At 35.5% G+C, this 24,262-nt stretch overlaps 1 protein-coding gene across 1 annotated transcript in view; it reads left to right on the top strand.

Annotated features, from left to right (window-relative positions):
* The window catches only part of MCPH1 (microcephalin 1), a 126,164-nt gene that overhangs the window by 90,535 nt on the left and 11,367 nt on the right, over positions 1–24,262 (top strand). The window lies entirely within an intron of this gene.

Below are 24,262 nucleotides of genomic sequence, written 5' to 3'. Positions count from 1 at the left end.
TATTAAACATCTAACTCTGAAAGTGATAACATTAACGAGCTGCAAATCAAAAGTCAGCTGGGACTGGAAAATGAACACCTTTACAGAGCAAGTGGAAGTCAGGCACTCCCCAGGACGTGGCATGGGTGAAGAGCAGTTATTCTATCGCATTTTGTTAGCCCCTTTCTAGGCCCTTGGAAGAGGGAAATAACTGGAAAAGGTGAGGGAAAATCTCATAAAGTAAATATTTGGCTGTGTAAAAAGGCTGTAAAAAGGAGCTTCTCCTTCCTTCTCATTCCCAGTGATCTTGAAAAAGCAGAAAATTACTAACCAACTTCCCAAACCCTGGAAAAGAACTGATTTGACTGAAATTTTGGAGGAGTTCACTTTCTCTATTACAGAAAATGGCTTCTTGGAATAGGATATTGATTAATGAAGAGAAACTGCCTGAGAGTTCTGCTAGGTTTGGGCCTGGAAGCTGTAGATTTTTCGTAATTAAAATAAACAAAGGGAATGCCACACTAGTCCAGCTAACACGGATTAGAGACCAAAATTCCTCTTATACAAGGAAAATCCCCATGTGCCTCTTGATCTCTTAGGACAGACTTTCCTATACATGTTATGTTTTATTTAGTGTATGAATGTAGGTTTTTTTTTTGACTTTTTATATCATGAAAATTGTGTTCAGTGGTTGTCAAAAACTGTTGTAGTAGCTAAAATGTATTTGCTTACATTGTTGGAAGCTGCTGGGATTTCTTCACATAACATGTTGTTACCTCTGGAAAGGGAAATCTCTAAAATTCAATTCTGGAGAGTCCCAGGAAGGCTTGGCTTGGAGCTGGACTGTGACATTTGCAATTAATTTGTCACATTTGCTTCCTGTGAGGTGTTCATCTGCCATCCTTCATCCTTCCAGCCAGTGGAAATGGAAAGAGATGTTTGGAGTTCTTGACTATACCAGTCAATAATATCTTCCACAAAATGTAGATATTTGCAGGGTATGGCATAAAAAGTAGACATTTTCCATCCATTCAACTTCCTGTTGCAATAGCAAAGCAAATTAATGCAACAGGTACCTGCATTGTTAAAGATTCAAAACCTTTCTATATAGTCATTTCCACTTTTCAGTACATTGAAATTTTTGGAAGAATGTTTAACTCCATGTGCATAGCAGTCTTTTGCACATTGAAAACCTTTTGCAGGTTGAGAAACTTGCTCTTATGCAATGAAGACAGATTTATGGATTAGTTTTATAGAGTAGACTCCTTGAAACACTTGTAGGTATCTAGCCAGACATTCAAATTTGTTCTTGTCTTTAATTCCGATAGTTTTTATTATTTTTAAGTTAAATGAGAGTTTCCTGTTATGATTTGTGTTTAACTGTCCTTAAATTGGTCTGTTCCCTGCTTTCTTTTCTTCTCACAGCTAGCCAAAGGAATATGGGGTCTGGACAAAAATAATGTTGAAAATAGGTATATTCCAGTCCTGAAAGCTGGATAGGGAAAATGAATGAATGAGGAGAACTAGAAGATAATCTGAATTTTTCTGCTTATATTTTCAAGGTGTTTTTAATCCCTTAGTGAGATATTAAAGGATAAAACGAGACTCACCAGTGTAGTCTCTTAGGAGTTTTCTTTTTAATTATTACACCTCTATTCAAGGGACTGTACATATAAGAGACAAGATTTAAGGGATACTGAGAAACTGTTACACAGGATTTCCATGAGAAGCATGATGAGATCAATAGTTTTTGAGTTGCTATGAAGTTTGCCATCCGTGTGTCGCGCTGGTGAGTCAGATCACCAGCCTAAGGTTGCAGCTCAGTTTTGCTGAGTTTTTGAGGAGAGACTGGCATGTCTCTAAAGGTTTGGTCTGGAGTCTGTTTTCCTTTAGGAAAGGCCAGTACATGACCCTGGGAGGCCCTTGAGCAGTAATGGGGCCAGGAACAAAACTGAACTTGGAGGCTGCCTGCGAGGCTTGCTGTTATCTTGGACCTCCACTAGGGAGAACTGTGGTTGTATGAATACTGGAGAGAGAAATCAGTTTACCTTTTAAGTTTTTTGTTTTGTCTTGTTTTGAATGAATGAATGAGTGGCCAGTTGCTATGGCAGCTGTCAGCACTTCAGGCAAAAAGTATGGAAAGTGCAGGTACTCCTGTGTGAAATGCCAGCAAATGCCTGGTGGAAGACCCTTACCGGCACAGCAGGAATCGCCAGTTGTGCTGTGCTTCTCCTCCAGCTCTTTGAGTAACACCCTGAGGTACACTGTAGTAATGTTTTCCCCAATTTTTCCTTGACACTTCCTGGCTGCAGTGGCAATAGCTGAAACACAACCCCCAACATGCAAATATTCGCACGCATAACCGAGGGAGGATTTTGCTATTCCCCCATCTGGGTCTGATGGATTCATACTGCTTTAATGAAGTGCTCTTTCCCACTGCCCAGGCAAGTTAGTGAGCGTTCACCTTGCCAACAAAATAAATATACGTCCCTTTAACCCTTCACTACGGGATAGCGCTGTATTTGGTGGATCTTCTCGAACATTTGTTTGTGATCCTTCACCCTTTCCATCCCTTTGGGAGCAGCTTTCCCAGCTGTGGAGGAGGAAGTGGTCTTCTCTGCCTCCCCAGGGACTCAAAGCCATGCAGAGTTCAGGGGGAAAGAAAGTAGTAATGGCTAAATTTAGAAAACTGGTGTGAAAAGTAAGGCAAGTTAAATACATTTTCGTCCTTGAATACTGAGGAGGAGGAAGGAAGATGCTTGAATACAGCCTTTTTGCAGAGCCTCGGAGGCATAATAACAAGTCTTCTTGCAGGGCAGGGCTTATTCCAGAAAAGCTGAATGACAGAGAAGATCTGTCTCCTGTCAATTATGAAAAGAAACATCTCATTCTTAGCCATGTCAAAGTAGGAAGGAATGTAAATTATTTGGCATGGAATCTTATATATGCCAGTACAAAATTCAGTAAAAAGTTTTAATTCAGACCAGTTGCTTCGTCTCAGTATTTTTTTAAATGTTCATTGTTTTCTTCGTCTTTTATTTGTGCTGAAGATATGGAGTGGCATGTTTGCTTTCTTGATACATTTATTCTGCAAAATGAAATATTGATGCTTAATCTGGGATTTCCTGCTTGTGTTATAGCTGAGTGTATATAGTATTTGACATAAAATAGCAAATATTGGTTTGGTATATTTAAAGTACAAATTAGAGCTTTCCCCTTTTAGAAAGAAGATACTCACTCTACAGAACTCACCTTATAAGTGATGAAGTGTATATTTTGTCAAAACTAAACATTTGGAACGTTTTGCCAGATGTGTTTCAGGCAACTGCTTTTCCTGGGAAACAGCAAATTCCCTTACTCAGCCAACCCTGCTTTTATTCCATACAGCATATGACTAAGCTGCTTTGAGAGAGATGCCTGAATACCACTAACATTATCTTTCCAATTATCATTTTACTTACAGCTGCACAGCTTCTGTTTGACAGGCAAATGCAGAGATCTTGTGAGACCTCTGATAGAAAAGGAAGTAAAAAAAAATAAATAAAAATGGATGTAATATAAGAAAATGTTGATTTAGGCTATATCTGCAGACTTTGCCACCTAAAACATATGAGGTGTTGATTTAGTAGATAAGCAAGTTCTCATTTCAGCACTTTTCATGTTTTAGCAAGAGAAAAAAATACGTAACAAAATATGTGCAAAATAAAGGCACAACAATGAGAACAAGCATTTTTTGGTGCTAGATTCTTATAGGGATATTTGGACTACATATATAACTGAAAATGCTGTAGTGTGAGAATGTAGAACTGCAAATTCAAATCTGAGATGAAAATAATTCTGAAACTTGGAATAACTTAATAAAGTATTTTATATATTCCTGGTATTTACATTCCTTACATTTTGACACTCAATATTAAGTCCCCACCTTTGGTTCCTGGTACTTTAATGTTAGTTTATGATAGTTCTGTTTGTAGGCTTCACAATATTTTCTTTCACTGGGAGTATTTTAGCATAGTTCTCAGGAACAAATGTCAACAAGGACAAGACTCGTGAACTTGTAACTTAAAAAACAGGGAACTGTATCTTGAACCCTACTAGATTTTCAGTCTGCAAAAAGTCTTATCTGTTTTGAGATCTTAAACTCTTTGAATGAGACAAGTGCCAGATTATTATGTTTTCCATCAAGCCAAAACATATTGTTTTTAGCAAGGCCCATAATTCAGTTCTTTAGTACTTTTAAAAGTAACAGTAATATCTTACCAATCTTTTCTCCTCTTTCCACCACTTGCCTACTTTTCTTTTTATTGCATCAGACCTTCTCCACTGGTCTCTCATTACTTGTTTAACAAAATTTCAGGATTCCACTCACTTTCTCAGCTGCTGATTATTTCTAATCATCCAGAACATCTGTTGTAACATCTTGTGAATTCATAGTCTTCTCTCTGTTCTGTCTCTGATGTTCTTCCATGTCTCCTTTGAGTGCCCTTCGTTACAAAGGGAGGTCATTTACCAAGTAATACTCATATTGCGCTTTTTTTTTTTTTTTTTTTTTGAAAGGACAAGAGGTCAGTAATCTAATCCACTGAAAATTTCAGTTATCACTGTCTTGGTGACTCAGTCTGTTTCCATATGGCCTTGAAACATCTAATGCATTATTTCAGTAAATTATGTTTTTCCTAGATGCTACACTATTGTGTTGAAGTGTGAATTGGCCAAAACTTGGATTTCTATCTACCCTTGGAAATGCTTGCTTGCTAGCCCTGTATTCTCTTTTGCACTGCCAACACTCTTCAGTTTATTGAATCTATAATCTGCAAGATATCTTTATATCTCTTTGTTTCTTTGGTATTTTATTCTCTCCCTTTTTTGATTCTGCACTTTCATGAATGTCTATAAAATTCTTATGCTGATCATCATCATCAACACATTGAATTTTTTAATATGTTCTGTTTGGCTCCTCAATAACATTTGAAATGTGACTTGTTTATGATGTTTATTATATTAGTTCTGCCCCTTTTAATAAATAATACTCAACCTAATACTTGTTAGACAACTGTCAGAGGTTCACTTATCTAGTTAATTGCCTCAAATTTGTTTCCATTTTTGAAAGCTCTAAGTGCAGCATCTCTTCAACCAAATAAGCCAGCTTCATTGCTTACTTCACAGACACTCACCGGACCAACTGTTTTGGACTGTCTTAGTCTTGGGATGTCTCTTCTCAGTTAACCTGACATTTCGTGTGACTGTGTGACCATTTATAGACTTATTTTGATATTTCATTTTTGTTACGTAACATCTGTTCAGAGCTTTTTGAGATCATATTTGAGATCATATTTACATTAAAATAAATCATAGTTTTATATATATGCATACTTAAATCTGCATACACTTTATACATATATATCATACTTAAATCTGTATACACTTATGTGTGGTGGCATCTACAGTATCCTAAAATATATTTGGTCTTGTTCATTTAGTTTATAACTTTTGGTATCTCATCTTAAAGAACAACAACATGAATGTATATTTTTTGAAATTTATGTCTTTATGACTTCCACGTTCCAGAACTTTCTTAAATGCAAAATGCTTCTTATTTTTTACTATTTCATTAGTTTAATAGTGATTTTCTTTATCATTCCAAGTTTTCAAGGGACATCTAAAGTACAATGTACAAATACCTATATAGCTGTAATCTATACAAATAATCTGTGCAGATATTTAAGAAGATTCTCACAACACACCAATGAAGTTTGTATTCATAGCACAGATGGTAGTTTTTCTCACTGTGAACATTTTTCTAATAATGAATGTTATTTTAATCTTTAAAAGATGAATCACCCACATACTGAAGTCGGAAGTGAGTCCCATGATTATGAAGAATAGTTGCTATTTGTCCTTCCTCCTTAATATTTTTATATTGTTTGGTTGTAGCACCCAAAGGCTTTGTTCATTCTCTTCAGAGTTATGTGATGACAGCAAATTTTAGCTGGTAACAAGTGTAATTACATCTTAAAGTTGAATAGCATGAGTACAAAATTAACATGGAAATTTCAGCTAATGTCAAGGATCTCACAACTGGACTGCTGAACAACTTTGACAGTTTTAAGTGCTGTGCCTTGTCTATCCCACATACTGGGCAAAGTATAGTACAGCACTTGTTTAAAGAGGTTACCATCAGTTTGAAACTGAATTAAAAAGCTTCTGTGCAAATGTGTAGAAACGCATTTTTAAAAATTGTTTCTGTAGCACATGCATATTTACTCTTCTTTATTGGATAGTATGTGAAAAGATTAACAGAGATACTCATATTACTTAGGCTCACGTACTGTTTACATGCTCATTTGAAAACTTTTTAGTTATAGTTTTGTGTATTTGGACATTTTAAAGCTAGAATCTTTATGCAAGGTTTTGACTTTTGCTGTGTTACAAGAGTGTTGAATTATCTTGATGTGGAAAGGCAGTAGGCTGTGAAAGAATCCAGAAAGCTTTTGGAAAATGAGAAATCTGTCTTACTGACATCTTAAAGAAAAATGTATATGCCATTTGTTTAAAAGGAATGTATTTTTAAAATGTCTAAGCAGTTGACGGTAATCTTGCCTTCCAAATAACCTTAGTCCTTGTGATTTAAACCTTTCTTCTGTAAGCAGTCATTCAGGTTAGTGGAAGGTTCCCACCTCTGGTAACAGCACACTTCATTGATAAAAACAGCATGTCATACTTCCGAAGAGCATGTTCAAGATTCTGAATTCAAAGATAAACTGATGTCAAAGAGAGAATGAAAAGGAAGTGAGAAACTGTATAAGAGGAATAAACAAAGCTTTCACAGAGAGAGAGGACATTTATGGCAACAGTAAGGTACCTAGTTCCTGACATCTGTTTCCCTCAAGAAAAAAATACTGTACATATGCTAACCTTTTTATGGAGAGTGCAAGAAAAATATTTGCAGTGTATTTTCATATATTCATATTTGTTGAACTGTATTATGGATATGCAATTTGGAGAGGATAGAGCAGCTGCATACTATTTTTGCACTCCATAAAGATAAATCTTTGCTTACTTCAATTCTAATAAACTTCCAGTAATAGGTCTCAAAAACAGTACCAAGTCTCTTGCTATTTCTGCACCAAAAACGGGATTCTTTTTATCATTGGTATCACTGCTGCACAAGCAAAGGAAGGTAATATAAGCATGCTCTTGCTTGCTTTTTTTTTTATTATTTTTTTTTCCATCTTGTTAGTAAGGCATCAGAACCTGTGACAGAACAGAAGAAAGATTACCTGCACACTGATACCAAGAGTAGGGCTCCTTTGTGGACTACTTACCTCCACATGGTAGGAGTGAATCTCCTACTGCTGGGTAAATATTAACATAAGTACCCTACTGGCTGAGTAACAGCCTGTTCTTTATCTCTCCAAATAAATCATCTGCTGGAAAGATAATCCTCCATCTCCAGTGGAATGTGTACAGAAGATCAAATCTCTTATGAGTACCCTATCATTCAAATGGTATTTTTTCTTTAAATATAAACTAAATAGGAAGTCCTTTTACTGCCCTTTTACTTTATATAAATCTGAATTTTTACTGAGTAGTTCCACTACGTAGAGAAAATTCAAATATTGAAAAAATCTTTATTTTGTCCCACTAGAAATGAAATTCAGTGGCAGTCACTGGTGATGTCTTTGGTGTCTGAAAATGAGTTCACATTCAGGCTAGCCATAGCCAAACTCTAACATGTATTTATGAATATTATCAGTTAGTTCTATCTTCACTTCCTAACTTAAGGATAAACTTGATTATAGAAGGTCTGTATCTTCTCACTTGATTCTTAAGTCAATATGGTCAGTCAAATCTGCAATTGAATTCTATTCTAAATAACAAATAAGTCTTCATCTTTTCTATAAAATGATGTATTAGGTGTTGTTACTGCTTCAGCTGTAGCCTGTGGGATGTTATTAACAGCAGGGTCCAGTGAACAGCATTTTTCTTAAACATGAATAACTTCAAATCTGATCCATAAAATTAATAAACAGGGTGATGTTGTTCTATTAATTTCTGTCTTCCATTGCTTGTTGTCTACTCAAATATCATTTTTAAGGATAAAAATGTTTGCATTAGATTTAAAATATTTACTTGATGATGACAAGACAATTAGAAATCAGCCAGCTTAGAATAGTTTCCTTTTCTATCAGTGATCATTGTATCCTTGAGTAAGGTGCCAATGTGGGATTCTTTGATTAAGTATAAACATCAGATCACCCAAGGCTTCCTTGCAGAGCCAGAGAGATTTTTTTTTTTGATCATATGGAGATTGACTCTTGTGTAACAAGCTCAGGTGAAAGCATCTGAAGTTAGGTGAGATGAATGGCATGCAGGTCACTAGACATTACAAGAGCTGGCCTCATGCTTATTATAAAAACCTCATTGTGGACTGCGTAGGAAAGACAAGAGCCTTTTACAAACCACTTTTCTACAAAAGATGATGAGAAATTAGTTTTAAATCACCTGATTTCTTTTCTATGGTTAAAATTTCCAGTTTGACTTATTGAAGAAGTGATGGTTGTTCCAGTTTTGAGATGTGTCCCATTGTCTCATCTTGAAGTGTTATTATGAGTATATTATCACCATTTTTTTTTCATTTTCTTACAATTTTCAGACTATTATATCCCAGCTTTATTATTTTTTCTCTTTCAGCACTTAACTATGACTTAATTAAAAAGCAGACCATAAAGAAATTGGGTCTAACTGCATTATTCATAATTCTTTCACGTTTTTCAAGGTTAAGAGCATTATACCCTTTGGTAAATGTCAGCTGAAATGTTTAAACAGTGCCTGTTCCAGAACCCCCTTGCAGCCCTCCCTAACAGATGGCTAGAAGGGATGGGCTAGCAAAGGACTGAGTTTTCAGGCAGCTGTGCGGTATTCCAGGCAGGACTACCGCAGGCAGGGAAATTGTTAGGAGTTATGGCTTACACTTCATTTTAATTTCATACCAAGTACAAAAATATTTTCAGAGGCTAAGATGTATTAGGCTGTAGAAAAGCCTCTCATGAGAAGTGATGGAATCCCCATTGCATGAGTAATTTAATATGGTTTGCCAAAACACTGAAATATGTAAAGGAAAATCCTATACTGGCAGCAGTAAGAATTAGGTGACATAATAAGCTTTTTCATCTTTAATTTCTCTCATTAAACCACATCACTTTGTTGAAAGAAAGAAAAATGTTTATGTTGGACCTCCATGTGAAAAGTGCTTATAGAAAAAATATCCCTCTTCAGATAAAAATATAATTAATATATTTGAAATAATTCTTCCATTTTCTCATAGTCATGAAATTAAAACCATCAGCCAAAAGTTAATATTAATGCCTGCAAACTGATAAGCACAGCTTATTAGCACTATTAGCAGCAGAGGTTTAATATTGGAAATTACTGTGGTTTAAATTTCATTGCAATAGTGGAACAACTGCATTTTATATTATTAATTCTAGTGATTAAACTTAAGAGATATAGTTAATCCTATTACTACAATACTGAGTGGGATTGTGTTTCATGGAGTATTGCTTCCCACAATTGAACCTGCTTGACTAATAGAAATTTGCAACCAAATTATTCTCAGGTATCAGTTGCTTAATTGCTACTTTTGTTTTCAGGTTTAAGAAAAATACTTATTTAAATAAATAATGTAAAAAATGTGCTTCACAGAGATTATCAACATAACAATCCATAAAGTTTACATTAAAATCAGACTGCTGACAGTTTTTATTAACTTGAAACGGACTCTGTTCTGACTTCTAAAACCTTTGTTTTCTTCTATGCGAAGCAGGCTCCCTTGTATTCAGATTTTTTACCTCACCAGTTCTGCAATACAGTGGAGAAAAACTGCACTCACCTACATCTCACCTAACTTTGCTGGTGCACAGTTTTAGCCTGCAGTACACCCAATAAAGAAAAATAGCACATGCTTTTAAGAGAGAGCTTTCAATAAACTAAGAGCCTGGAGGACTGAGGAAAAGGTGATGCTTTAAGGGAAACCTGTGGGCCTCTAATTTAGAAGGCTTTTCTAGTATCAGGCAGAAGCTTTTTCTGAGGTGTGTGGTGTGCACTGTGGTTAGGAGCTGCTGAAGTAGACAAAATGTGGGTCTGGTCTCCATTACTGTAATTTGCAAATACCCTGTGTCTGCTCACAGAGGATGGCCCAAGGCTTTTCAAGCTGTTAATGACATGAACAGTAGCCAAGAATTGTCTTTATTTGAAACAGCAGTGTATTTTAAAAGTAAGCTAGAATGTGTGAATCCTCAACCAGTTACCATTTGCATGAAATTTACACAGTGAGGATTTTTCTTTTAAGAAACAGATTTCTCACCAAACGCTCACTTGACTAGTTAAACAACAGAAAGTCTTTTCAAGAGGTATCACTACTACTTAAGATACTGCCTTTCACAGATGGTCCAAACAAGAACCAGGCTGTAGAGTAAATGACACTTGATTCACTCCCATTGATTTCTCAGTGTTTGTGAATTCATTAATTGTTCATTCATTAAACCCCATATCTTTGCTGGCTGGCTCTTTCATGTCAGAATGAGGCATTCATTTGCAGAAAATGAGATGGCAGATGGTGTGGTAAGTACTGCCCCTTATTAAAACTGGGGGGTTGAAGTAATTTAAATTAATAGAAGACCAGCTGAAATGAAGATATATAAGATCAGAAATAAAGGAAGAAAAGTATCTTCTCTATTTTTTGTTTGTTTTGTTTTGTTTTGTTTTCCCTAGTTAATTTTCTCTCATTAAAAGTAGTAAGTGGCATTGTAAGTCCTTAATACTAAACGTTGAAATTTGGGACACTTGCAGACTGTTCAGACTGTTTAACTGTTCTGTATATGAATGTCAAATACACTGAGGTTGGTACTGTGTCTGCATGTTATACATGCATGTTTCATCCATGGAAGCATGGTGTTACTTTTCCAGTTTACTAGTACTGGTTTCTAGGAAAATATGTGGAAAGCCATGCGCCATACGCTTTTCATATGAGGCACAAGACTTGGCTGTGTAATAGAGGACATCTCCTGTTATGTAGGACACCTGCCAAGCCTGCAGAAAGAAAACATACAGGCCAGAGAACAGAAACAGAGCAATAAGTGATTACTATGCCCATTTTCTGGTTTTAATGCTTATATTCCACTCTGGTCTCAGCTGTTATAGCCCATCTTTAATGATGTCTCTGAGCTGAATGTGATATCTAAACTGTGTATCTAGAATAGTAAGATGTATTCTCTACTTTCTAGTCTATTAAATCTTTTATGGTTTAAACTTTAAAATGTTTTTAATTTTCATAAGTGAATGACAGTCAGATTTGCAAAGATGGTACACAAAGTATGTCAGACCTTTCTAGGCTTTGACTCTTTCAAAAACCTTAGTATGTGTTCCTTTGCATCTCTAGGTAACAAATGTATCTTTGATTCAAACATGGATAAATATATGATCCTGTTAATACCTTATGTGCATGAGTACTTAAGGTTATATTCGAAAGCTTAATGCTATTATAACTTTTCTCAACAGTTTTAAGATAAAAAGCAACTGTTACCTTCTTTTGGGGTACATTGGTGTTGCCAGTGCAAAAATAGTGCAAAACAAAACTTGGCTGTTTTGCTCTGTTGATGATCTTGGATTTTGAACTATTTAGATAAAGTAAAAATGATGGCTTAGATTTAAGGAAAATAATAAATTTTCTCATGGTTAAATAAGTATAAAAATGTTACTCTGCAAGGCATCAGTAGAAGACGACAAAATAATAAAAATGGTGATTTTGGTTTTAGTGTGATTTTGGAAGACAGAATCTTGATCTCTGAGTAGTTCAGTTCACAATCTTGAACATGTGAATTCTACAGGAATCCTCATTGAAAGACCTTTCTTTCACTTTTTTAAAATTGATGATGTAAAAGCTGATAATATTTTATATATCTGACTTTGCCCTTGAGTGTTTTTCCTTGTATCTATTTATATATCTAACTGAATACCTTTGAAATCTTCAGTTTCAACTGGAATTGGGTGCCCTGCCTTCAGAAACACTGGAGGAGGATTGCAGTTACAGTCACTATAGTTGTTCAGCAAGTTTCCTGGTTTAACTGGAAAGCTTAGCTAAATAACACTTGGTAGCTAAAACTCACTGTCGTGGCTGCCAGTGGACATTTTATAATATGAAAGCCGGTGCACATGCAGTTTTTTCCAAGCACTTTGACTCACAATCAGTAGGAATCCTATTCTATCTCCATTTATCATATTTTCAGTAATAAGTAAGTTACTATATCTGCCATGGTCTCACTCTAAATACTAATTCAAAGATTATTTCATCAGACTACCACTTTCTGCGAGTCATACGCTACTTGTCTGCCTCGTATTCTCTTGCTGTTAGTCTGTCTGCATTGTATCTGTGCAACTCAGACAAGAAAAAAACTTTCATATATTCAGGATGAGAATGCAAATTACTATTTTTATTTAATAAAGACAGATTGTTGAGCCTGGCACTAATTTTATCCTTTATTACCAATGAAGACATGAGAACTTCAAGTACATCCTGCTTCCATACCAGGGAAATTGGCTCAAACCGAAAGGAGGAAGACATAGTTTTTTGTGGACTGTGTCCTTTAAATGTTAGTTTACAAAGACATTCTGAGTCAAAAGGCCAATTTTATCCAAGCAATGACTTTTAAGATGTATGTAGCATATTCAAACAAGACAGTTTGAGAAACCTGTTAGATTTTATGTATGCATCTGATGATTGCTCAGGAACCTATTTTGGGAAAGCTGCCCACCTACCTGTGTGGCTTCCCTGGCTGATGGACACGATTTATGTATCTGAGCACTTGATCATGTCCTGTAACGATATACGTGTCACACGAGCTAGTTCTGTTTTAGCTACGTATCTAATCTTCCATGATAAAAATCAGCGTCTGCCATTCATTTTTACCACTTTCTTGTCCTTGCTTCCAGCATTATGGATGTGCAGATCTCACTAATAAAATCCTGATGTACTGCTGCGCTTTGGTTACAAAAAAAAACTTTTTACTGGTTATTTTGCTTATAATGTTAGTATATGCCACCAGTTTTCTCCCTGTGTTTGACTGGTCTGGACAGCATGGAAATGAAAAATGAGTGAATGTGAAGTTTTTCCTAAACGAAGGCACCAAGTGTTGACAGGATGGCTGATTCCAACCCAGAATTTTCTCTGCATATAAACATAGAATACATTTCATAAACCAAAGCTAGAGTCTTTGTTTGTTTGCTGTTTGGTTTTATTCCAAGTGTCTTGAGAGATGATCCTTAAAAGAAAAGAAACACTGGGATGTGTTTCCATAAACTTGTATGAGAAATAGTGTGATAACAAGTCACCAGAAAAGCGTGCAAAATTTGGAGTGAGGAAGCTGAAATTAATGTATAGAGATTAAAAAGAGCAGACTTGGGCCGAGTGTTCTTTGCAGCCAATATTCATTGCTAGGAAGAAATTAAGGTTTGTATTATCCTACTGATAGAGCTTTGGTAGATTTCTGGCTTGTTGTAATTGTAACACATCCTATTTCTATATTATTTTCTGAACTGTAACCTTGCACTTCTAGAAAGTCGGGGTTTGAAGAAGCTGTGTAGAAGTTGTATAATCATTTAAAAACACAAGTATTATTTTGGTCTTTTTTTTTTCCACAGTACCAAAAGCCTGGTTAAAGTTATGTGCCTTTGTCCATTTGTTCTCTTCTGGTGATGTTACACTGTGATTGTGTTTGCCTGTATGATTCATTACAAGCTTGCTAGCAGATGGTCACGTACACTTTGCAATAATGCTTGATACTAATAATAATCAGCTTTCAGCTTTTTCTATTTTTTTTTTTTTTTTTTTTCCTAGGGTAAACTGATAGTAATATATCCTAATTCCTAGGATATGGCTGTTGGCTGTTTTTAGCCAGTGCTGTCTAAATACTTTTATCCTTCAGTAAAAACAGTTTCTGTGTTTATGCTCAACATCTCATGAGTGAAAGGTAATTTATTTGTAGGGCTGTTAGTGACAGAAGACATAGTATTTCATCTTACAGGAACAAGGTGAAAGAGGAATTTTTTCATGACAGTATATGGTAGAAAATTTGTTGGCTTCTGCATATGAATGATTTTTTGCTGGTTAAGCCATTGGAGGCCCACAGGGGCTATATAGCTAAAGCTTCAGAAATCCTGCTTTGTCTCACATGATCCCCACACTTGTTATGGTAGAAGAAAATTGTTTATGTACATTTTATTGCATAACAATAAATCAGGCTTGTAGGAAATGTTTATCTCTAATGTTCAGAATGCTGTCAGTCCAAAACACATTCCATTTATTCAAATGGTGAAATTATAAAGGACTACTTCTGTGTAGAGCAGTAAAATGTGTATATCAAGCAGCATTGTTTTATAAAAGGAAAAAAATTGTTGAATTATGTGCTCCTACCATTATAGTATGACACAGATACATTTCATCATTCTTTTAATACCAACATTAATGTATTTAACCATATTTCTAGATGGAAGTGCTGAAGAAGCCACAAAATGGTGGAAGTTTCTGGAAACTATTTATAACTGTCTTTATGTTCGAAAAGGAAAATTTCTAGTCTAGCAATTTTAGTAGAGACAGCTGCTGTGGTGCTCTTGGTGGTTTTTGTTTATCGTAATGGTAGTACACTATATCCAGGCAATAAAATTAGTTGTAAATCTGACTCCCTTAAAACACAATGTCATGTAATGGTTCCATCAAAAATGAATAAATGAATCTTAGTAGTTCAATTAAAGTTTCCTTATTTTTAACAAATTCCTTGTTCCATGCTTTCATTTAGTCATAAGCAACAGGATGTGCTGCAACTCTACTTAGGTTCTTGCAAAAGCCTATGACGCTGAAGTCCATGGCAGTCTCTACAGTGTAGGATCATGGCCTACAGACCCAATAAGATATTTTTTCTGAATGTAATTCTCAGTTACGGTGCAAAAAAAGTATTATTCATCTCCAGAGAGCAGTAGAAAGTACACTTTAGGTGATACAGCTTCTATTTTCAGGCTCTTTCATAAACATGTCTAAGGTACAGTGTTAAATGTTGAGCTCTGTCTTCCAGAAATTGAGGTTAAAATAATTCACAGCTAATGAAAAAAATGCTACATGAACCTGTGCCAACTTCTGTCCTTCTAGGCCTGGTTTCACAGATACAAAAGTTGTAATAAGCACCTTGATTCCTAACTCTCATACCTTTGATCTAAACACGTGAAAAAAAAAATGTGTTTGTTATAAAATTTATTCATAAGATAGTTGCAGAATCAGATTTCATCTTCAGCAAATTTATTTTGCATTGTTTGTGTTGTTACTGGGCTTGTGTATGTATATATATATATATATAGACATACTTCTGTTCTTACTGCTTTGTGATTTATTATGTGTTGATGAGATCCTGTTGTAGACCTTGGAGGCTTTTCCAAAGACAAGAAGTTCTACTGTCATGTTTTTCTTATAATGATTTATGTCTTGTATATTGAAGTTATTTTTCAGTACTATTTAAAAGATCATCTAAATTCATGATTTTTAAAAACACTATTTAATAGTTGCCTAAAGATGGTCCCAGAGGCTGTAATCAAAAAAGGGCCTCACTATTAGAAAGGTAGACTTTTGTCATTATTTTTCAGTGAACATAAAACAGGACTCTGCATCCTAGCACATTATACAAATCCAAAACAAAAGATAGTGTCTGCCCCAATGACCTTTTGATCTAAGGAAGAATGTTTCCATCCTTCTTTTTTTTGTTGTTGTTCCTGACCAGTCTGAAAGGTCACACTTTATCCATATCCCGTTTTACCAAATTTATTTGTAGTCCTGCAGCATTATCAACTTCATTTCAAGTGGAAGACTCTGGCAATAGTTGACACAAGGGATTTCTACCTGCGGAACTGATTCCAGGCAGATTTTGCTGACCTTCAAAAGGCTTTGCTGCATGGCATGACTATTTTTAAAGCTATTGAAGAGAGAGACTTTTAATGGGAATATGCTTGCCTGAGGGAGGGGATTTTTATGGGTAGTCTGAAAGGGGCTGAATTTTGTTGGCTGTTTTAAGAGTATCTGTTAATTAGTACCTTTTAAAGTAATATGTTTTGGAGAACCCAGAGAAAACATGTAAAAATTTTATTTAATGTTAATTTCCTAAAATCAAAGGAAATGCACGTTTAAGAATCAATTTAAGAGGTACTTTTTCAGTTACAACTGAAAAACTTTAGAAGTCTATCAAAAGTTTTGCCTAGTCTCAGACATTCCTCTGTAATTTGAGGTGAGTTTCAAGTTCCTGAAAGAGCTGCAGTTTCAACACAAAGCAAGGTCACACTCTTTAGGTTTTATTGAGTAGTAGTGTTGAAATTCTGGGTTTAGTCCAACGTGAAGGATGTAAACAACCCTGTGTATGTTGATTAAAATGTTTTGAGCAAAACTTTGCCGTTTGAAATTATATGCCTGGGTTGATTGTGGTTTAGAAGGAAAAAAAAATAGGAACAGCACACACTAAAGTGCTGTTTTGCCCATTCCATTGAGTTTTCAGTATGGCTTAGCACAAGTTTATAGAACAAAATATGTGTTTTCTTGAAGTGGTAACCCTGTGATTCTGACACATTCTCGGTGCTGTGTGGATCGGACCAGTTGCTGCTTACTTGATATGTAGGAGATGTTTCATTTGACACATAATTAGACAAAGCAGGAGAAGCATTCTGCCTTTTCTGGGATCATTTGTCAAACTTATGATTTTTTTTCAGGATTAACTGGACTATTTCTAGTTTTATGCTCTTTGAAGAATGTTGGAGATGTGGTGTTGACTATTTCTCTTATCAGAAGTCTTCAGCACTTTCTACTGGCTTCAGCCATTTACAGGGCCTGCTTTTTCTACAGCATTCCAGATTTGTCTAGCACGCAACCCTAACTAGGTGACTGTGTGTCTAACTGTGTTTGCCTGACAATTTATCTGTGATTTACAAGCAAAAGAAGCAGTGCTTCATGAAAATATAATATGCACATGGACACTTTTTAGTAATATCCAAAAGGGAATGTGTGTAATTATAGTTTCTGATTTAATGCCATTTTTACATTTGAACTTCTGTCTTGGTGAGTCAGCACTTCCAGTTTCAAGGTTAAATAAATTTAGGAAAGAAACCACATATGCTGGCCATAATATGTAGGCCATCTTGTATTTAACTAGACAATTATGTTGTGTTTGTAGGTATGCTGTTTAACTTTTCTGTGCAAGTTGTCTTTCTCATGGCATTTGCAAGTTGAGTAGAAAGAGACCTTTGGTCTGTTACCTAAATGTTAGGAAATACTGAAAATTAAGGAAATAGGGCACTGTAAAGCATTTTTATAACTCTGGCTTCGTAGGTCATGCTGAGGTAAACACAGGATCATTTCTGTTTGGAAAAAAAAATAAAATTAAAAAAATAGGTTTTCAAATGGTATTTTTTGATCTAGCAAGTTGGGATAATAGGTAGTCTTCTAAAAATGATTTTGAGTCACTTTACACATGTTGTTATGTCTGTAGGCCATTAGGAGAATTGATTATTGCTTTTAATAGCTTTGATGAGGCACTATTAGTGAAAACCCTCTTACCTGTTTTTCATCTCAGACAACTGCATGCCATAATTAGGTGTACTTCAAAAGCCAAATTAAACTGAATGAAAGAAGTAACCAGTAAGGATGTTCTCTTGAGCATTCATTCTTACCATGATGAATGATGCTTGTTTTTCTCTTCTCTTTAATTAGAATGTTTCTACATTTGCCAAAGAAAATGTTGGAATGCAGACAAAAACTGAAATTATAGGAACAGGGCTTGATGTAATAGCTTATTTGTAAAGGAAACACAACTTGTTTGGTATTTTATTGAAACAGGAAGTTCAGAACCTCAGTACACAGAAGTACAACAAATTCTCAGGTGCTAGTTGAGTCATCTGTTGTTGGAAGTAGTCTCATAGAAGGCTTCCCCTTGATTTAGTTTTAATCTTCAATTAACAAAGGGAAGGAAATTACATACAGATTTAGTTTTAGATTATGTGCAAAGCTCTGTGGCTTTTTAGCTGTCACCCTGATGTGCATGCTTTGTGAGTATGACATTGGTACAACTGGATTGTGTCTGAGTGAATATATTCAGTGAATACATTCAGCTTTTAATGAGTATAAGAAATCTGATGTATTTCATTTATGAAAAAACGTAAAGCTTGCTTAATCAAAATACTCTGATTTTTCTCCCTCTTGATCTCCCACTTCATTCAGCTTTACAGCAAACTGCAGAAGTAATCATCTGTGATAAGGTGATAATTGATAAAAACCAGTAGGTCTAAGTTTAGTATTTATTATTTATTTTTTTAATTGCCATATTTGTTTGTAATAATAGGTCTGGTATACAGCAGAAAAGAGCGTGGTGATACCATGTAGTTTTGTTTAGCAGTGAAATCTTCAAAAAGGCACTTGGGAATTTGTGTGTGTATTTTCTCTGTAGAAGACAGCTTTTTCCCTCCTTCAAAGGTCTGTATGACACTGGGCTTCTTTGATTGAGAATGATTTTATTGAATTCCCTCCAAATCCCATCATCATTGTTCCTCTGTTTAACCCCAGAAGTACTCGGGTACTGTAAAGCGAATTCTCCTTTCCTCAAACAGTGGCCTGAGTAATGTAGCTCTTTCCATGCTTGTCTGTAAGATAAGTGCAGTAACACTTTAATCAGAAATAATGTTTTAATGAAGAAATTCATGGGTAACATTAGGACTACCATGTCAGCTCCTAAATTATAAAGTTAATATAACTTTAAAACAAAAATAGACACATGGTTCAGTGAATGCACAGGGCATTTATAAATCTTTGCCTTATGCAGGGCTAGATAGATTAAATTCTTTTTCTCCATCTTTTTCTCTGTCTCCATACATTCCACCTAAGAGTGTATACAATTTAGTATAGTGTGCATGCATGCAAACAATACCTTCTACCATCATGGTAGTTTGTACAGGACTAAAGTTGTAGTCCTATGGTGCCTACCTTATTCCAACTGTTTTTACTGGGAATTCTGGACTGGGACAGAGCCATAGGCAGTAAATATTTATTTACAGTATTTTACTTTAAAAAAAGAAAAAAGTGTAAGGTCTTCTGTGGGGGTGGGGAGGAATTCTTGAGCATTTGTCTTCTATCTAAGCTATCGAGTTGTTTGACTAGAAAATAACTTCAGTAATTTTGTTTGAGTCTTCCTGTGCTTTAGGGCATTTATCCTGTATCTAAGCTCAAAAACCCAGTTGCTCATAGTTTATGTACAGTACTTGCTGCGTATTTTTTGGTCTGAATTTTTACTGCTTGCTTGTGCAATGACAACCTCTTGAAAAGGCTTTCTGCTCTTACTGAAGCACTTCAGATAAAATCAGATAGGCAAAAAAGCAGTAGTCTCTCTGTCCAGCCTAATTCTTAGATGAAGAACAGTAAGAATATAGGAAAGGAACTCAGAAGGAGGACAGGGTCAGCACTCTGACCCTACAAACTTTGCTCAGCTACCATGAGAAGTCACTGAAAGTCCACTGCCATAATAAGTCTGTCTAGTTCTCTGGTCTTAACCATGTCATAGCTGGCAATCTCAATCTTAAAACAAAGGCAAATTTCATAGGGAATTTATAAAAACATTTCTAATAGTAATAATAATGATTACATTTGCAATGAACAGAAAGTAGACCTTTCTGTGCAGAGAAAATAAACTGTGTCAGGTACTGTGGCTCTACCTTACTAACTTTCATAACACTAAAATTACTCTGTATCCTCAGCATAGTTCATTATCCCTCAGCTATACACAACAATATCACAACTTGCTGTCAAAATATAGTCAAAAAGTCCTTTCTTTGGTAATCATACATTTATTGCCATGCTAAAATGTTCAAGAGTTCATTAAAGGAATCTTCAAATAGAACATGTGTCATTTTCCGTAGTATCGTTCCTTCAGTACATATGAAGAAAGTGGTGCTCTCAAAAAAATCTTTTCTTGAGCACTTTTCATTTGAAAAGCACCTGGTCAGATATTTAAACACTTTTTTCAGCTGTGTGTGCTGGCAGCTCCATTAGTGCTGGAGGGTAAAGTGTCTTTGCTTTCCATACTTCCCATGGGATCTTCTTGTCTAACATGACACAATTAGACAAAGCAGAGATGTTGTTACACACAGGTAATTATTGCTGCCATGGAGGAGCAATTACTGCTGCTGATCAGGGAAACTGTAGACCATAAGGAATGGTGATCATAGTTCTATCAGGAATTTCTAAAAGCTGACAGAACCTGTTATATTATTTGCAACCTGCAGAATTCCATAGGTTGCATTGATTTGTTTGATGCCAAGTAATCTTTTGAATGAGTTTCTTTTAGTAGTTCTTAGACAACTTTAAAGGTTTTTCTCTGTTAATATCGGTGTAATTTCAACTGAGCTTCTAGTTTGTATTTTAAAAACCAAGCATTCCGTGCTACTTTTCATTGCAGTGCGTGTGTTTCACTCTAAATACAGAAAATTCCATACAACTTCTGAAAGTGACTCTTAGGGCTTCTGCTGTGCTCAGTCATTACCAGGCAACTTTTTAAACAATTTAAGAAAAAAAAAAAAAAAAAAAAAAGCTTTTATTAATAAATACACTGCTTTTTCATTATTAAGTGGTCTGTTATGTTGTAATAGATTGGCTGCTGAACAGAAGCATTTTATATTTTTGTTAATGAGGGAATACTTCAGGCTGCCCTACTTAGATGGTACTGTTTTCCTCTGTTGATACTTTAAAAAAAAATATTAAAAAGAAAAAGCAACTTTTTATAAGTAATTTGCTGATGCCTATTTTTTTTAAGCCAAGCCCGTCTTATTTGTCTCGCTGAACCATATCAAAAAAAAGATTGAGAAAAGTCAATCCTAAGAAATTTGAAGGAAAATGAACTGATCATGTTCAAGCTTTGACATATTTCATAAAGCTGTTGAAAAGCAAGCCATGAAAGCCAGATTTATGAGCTTTTTTAAAGTTATTTGTAGATTCCCAAGACGATTGTGTTCCCATCACTTACTGTAGCCTTTAAAACTCAAATGACGCTTAAAAATATTCATGTTTGGCACACACTGAGTTACTGCTGGGCGTTGCAATGGCATTCAGCTAAAACTGAAGAGTAGAGAGAAGAATGTACTCTGCCTTTGCTTTGGTCATTTCAGTCAGCTGAGGTAGAGCAAAAGGACTCATATAATCTTATTTTAAAGATAAAACAAGGATTTTTTTAGTGCTAAGATTACTTTTATTGTGGGTTAATACAACTGTTTGGGGAAAGAGCCTTTTGGGAACAGCTGTGTAACCCTTCACATTTGCCAGGCTTTTCCTTTCAACAAGATCACTGACTTTGTTATTACTGGAATAGAAAACCCTTTTATTTATCAAAGCATTATTCATCTGCACTTCGCCAGGTATAGCAAATCTGTTGACAACACTGGATTTATCATTTACTGTTAAAGGCAAAAGGAAGGATTCTCCATATCCCTAAACCAGCAAAACAAATATCATTTTTGAAGACATTACTGCACAATATCCTGTGTTGATTAAATAGAAAGTTAACCTGTCCAAAATGATTCAGTATCTGAAAAGTCTAAGCTAGTTAAAGTAAGGTTATCCCTTTCAATGTATTCAGGGCAAATACTAGTCTTCTGTGTTGAATGTTTTGACTTTACGTAGTATCCAACTAGGGGAATATCAAATTGATTCCAGTGAATCACAGCACATTGTTATCTTATGGAATTTCTGTTTCAGTACATCCTTTCACCAATGAAATACACCTAGCTTGAAACGTACTATTTCATTCTGTTTAAATACAGATATGTTTACTCCCATGTGATTAAACAAGCTCTTTCCTTCATTAATACTTCATTCCGTACTTCTTCACTGAAATTAATGATGTATTAATAAGGTAGGTACTGGTCTTATGCTATAGGTACTGGTATGTTAATAATAATAATAATAACAACAATAACAGCAATAATAATAAGCCTTATGTGGGTTCAGAGTTCAATAAGCCTAGAGGATACTTTATATAAAATATGTATAGCTTCTTACTGTTGCCATGTGAGAATGATCTATGAGATAACAATAGGGACAAGTCACAACTGTTAGCATTAAAAAATAAAAATAAAAAGGCTAAGTTTAGCTGAGCTCATTATTTATGTGCAGGTAAGTAGTCAGTTTAAAAGAATCCCATATAGGCATCCCATACTTATATCACTACCCTGTTACATCTGCCCAAAGTGACTTCATTCTCATTTGTGTAAATGTCTATATACCACTAGTGCAGATGAATGGCACTGGATCTGCAGAGTGGATGTGCAGAATTCATGCTGAGAGCACCTTGCACACAATTCTTGTCTCAGGGGTCTGAATGAGATCCAGTCAGGTCCCCTGAACCATGCACATCTTCTGGTTCTGTCCATCCAAAAGGAGTCCCATCCTGTGCAGTTGATGGCTTCTCCACAACAGGAACCAGAAGTTCAGTAAATAGGAGTGACCAAGAGATTAGTTTCAAAACTACACTCCCATCTTGAACTAAACCAGGGAGAATGTTAGTATCTTTTCCGCTGAAGGTCTTGTGAGAATACATCCAGCAAGAATAGATCTTTGTCAACCACGAAGAAAACCAGGTCCATGCACGTGGTGCGTACCTTTTAAAGCTTCTGATACTTGCCTAATGCAAATCACTGGGAGGCTGAGGGTTTTCTCATTTGTGTTGGCTCAACTGCATTTGTTCAAATGTCAGCTGTCCAAGTTAAGAGAAAAGACTTTCTGGTTTTAGTTTATTTCCTTTTCAATTTTGAGATATATAAACGTATAAACAGACAGATGGAGAGTCCTACCAGTAGTGCCAGATAGAAAATGGTGGATTCAGTAAGGCTCACTGAATATCTCCTGCAAAGATGATCTGTGTATACTCACATCAGCTCTTCGTTATACACAGAATGAGGCCACCACACCAGCACACTTGTCAATAATTGGCATAAATTTTACAGCTGTCCTATCCATATCCTTCATGTGTTATCTAGGATTTTTCTAAGCTACCAGGCAGGAAAATCTGATTAAACATGACCTAGTGTAGTAGAACTGTAGATTGATTCTGTAAGTGATAATCTGCTGCCCAGCTTCTTAAAGCCAGCTTTGTTGTTATCAATATTGCAAATTAAAATATGGATTTGATGAAAGAATCTTAAACTGCTTTTAAATTGTAGCCATTTACATTGCAGTTCCTATCACAGTCTACATGAACTTTGTTCACTTGACTACTTGAACATAAAGGTGTTACTTCACTTCAGTTAGTTATTCATGTTGCTTATCCTTTTCCAAAGCATGTAATAATTTAGCAAAATAATTTGCATACTTAAGCTCCCAGTCCTGCACAGACTTTTACAAATTCCTAATTCTGTACAGACAAATAGTCTAATTGAGGTCAGTCACATCACTCATGTGCGTAAGGAGAAGATTGGAATTAAAATAACCTTACAAGATATAAGGAATGATCAGAAATTGGTATGATGGAGTTAGTTCATCAAGGATGTGTGCAAAGTAGGAGGAGAAATAATCATCTGCAGACATATAGAATGAGATTGACAATGCAATATTGCTGCCAGAAGAGCAAGTGTTTTAGAAGATCCAAAACAGAACGAATGTCACCTGTGTCTGGTGAAAGAAGCAGGCATACTGGGATATGTTAACAGGAATGCTCTAAGATACATAAATATTTTGCAGCACATGCAGCAGTGGTAAGGCCTGCACTGGAGTATTGTGTCTAGCTTTGGGCACTATGCTTCAGGAAAGATGCGGATCAATTGGAGAGCGTCCAGGGGAGAATAACAAAATGATCAGAGGTCTAGAAAATATGACCCCAGAGTAAAGACTGAAAGAGCTGTGTTTGTTTAGTCTAGAGAATAGAAGACTGAGGGGAGATATGATAGCAGTCTTCAAGTATTTAAAAGGTTGTTGCAAATAGGAAGAGAATAAATTGTTCTCAATGTCCGTTGGCACTTGGACAAGAAGTAATGGGCTCAAAATGCAGAAAAGGCAATTTAGGTTATATTATTAGGAAAAGCTTTCTGCCTGTAAGAGAAGATAAGCGTTGGAATAGATTGTGCATGGAGGTTGAGACTTTGTGTTTGAATTTTATTGGGATTCCTGGGGGTTTGTCACTTGTAGTCTATGTAAGCTAGTGGTGTGCCAATGATGCATGGCATG

This window comes from Anas acuta, chromosome 3 (assembly GCF_963932015.1).
Source record: "Anas acuta chromosome 3, bAnaAcu1.1, whole genome shotgun sequence".
NCBI lineage: Eukaryota > Metazoa > Chordata > Aves > Anseriformes > Anatidae > Anas > Anas acuta.
This window is presented reverse-complemented; position numbering and strand designations above follow the sequence as displayed.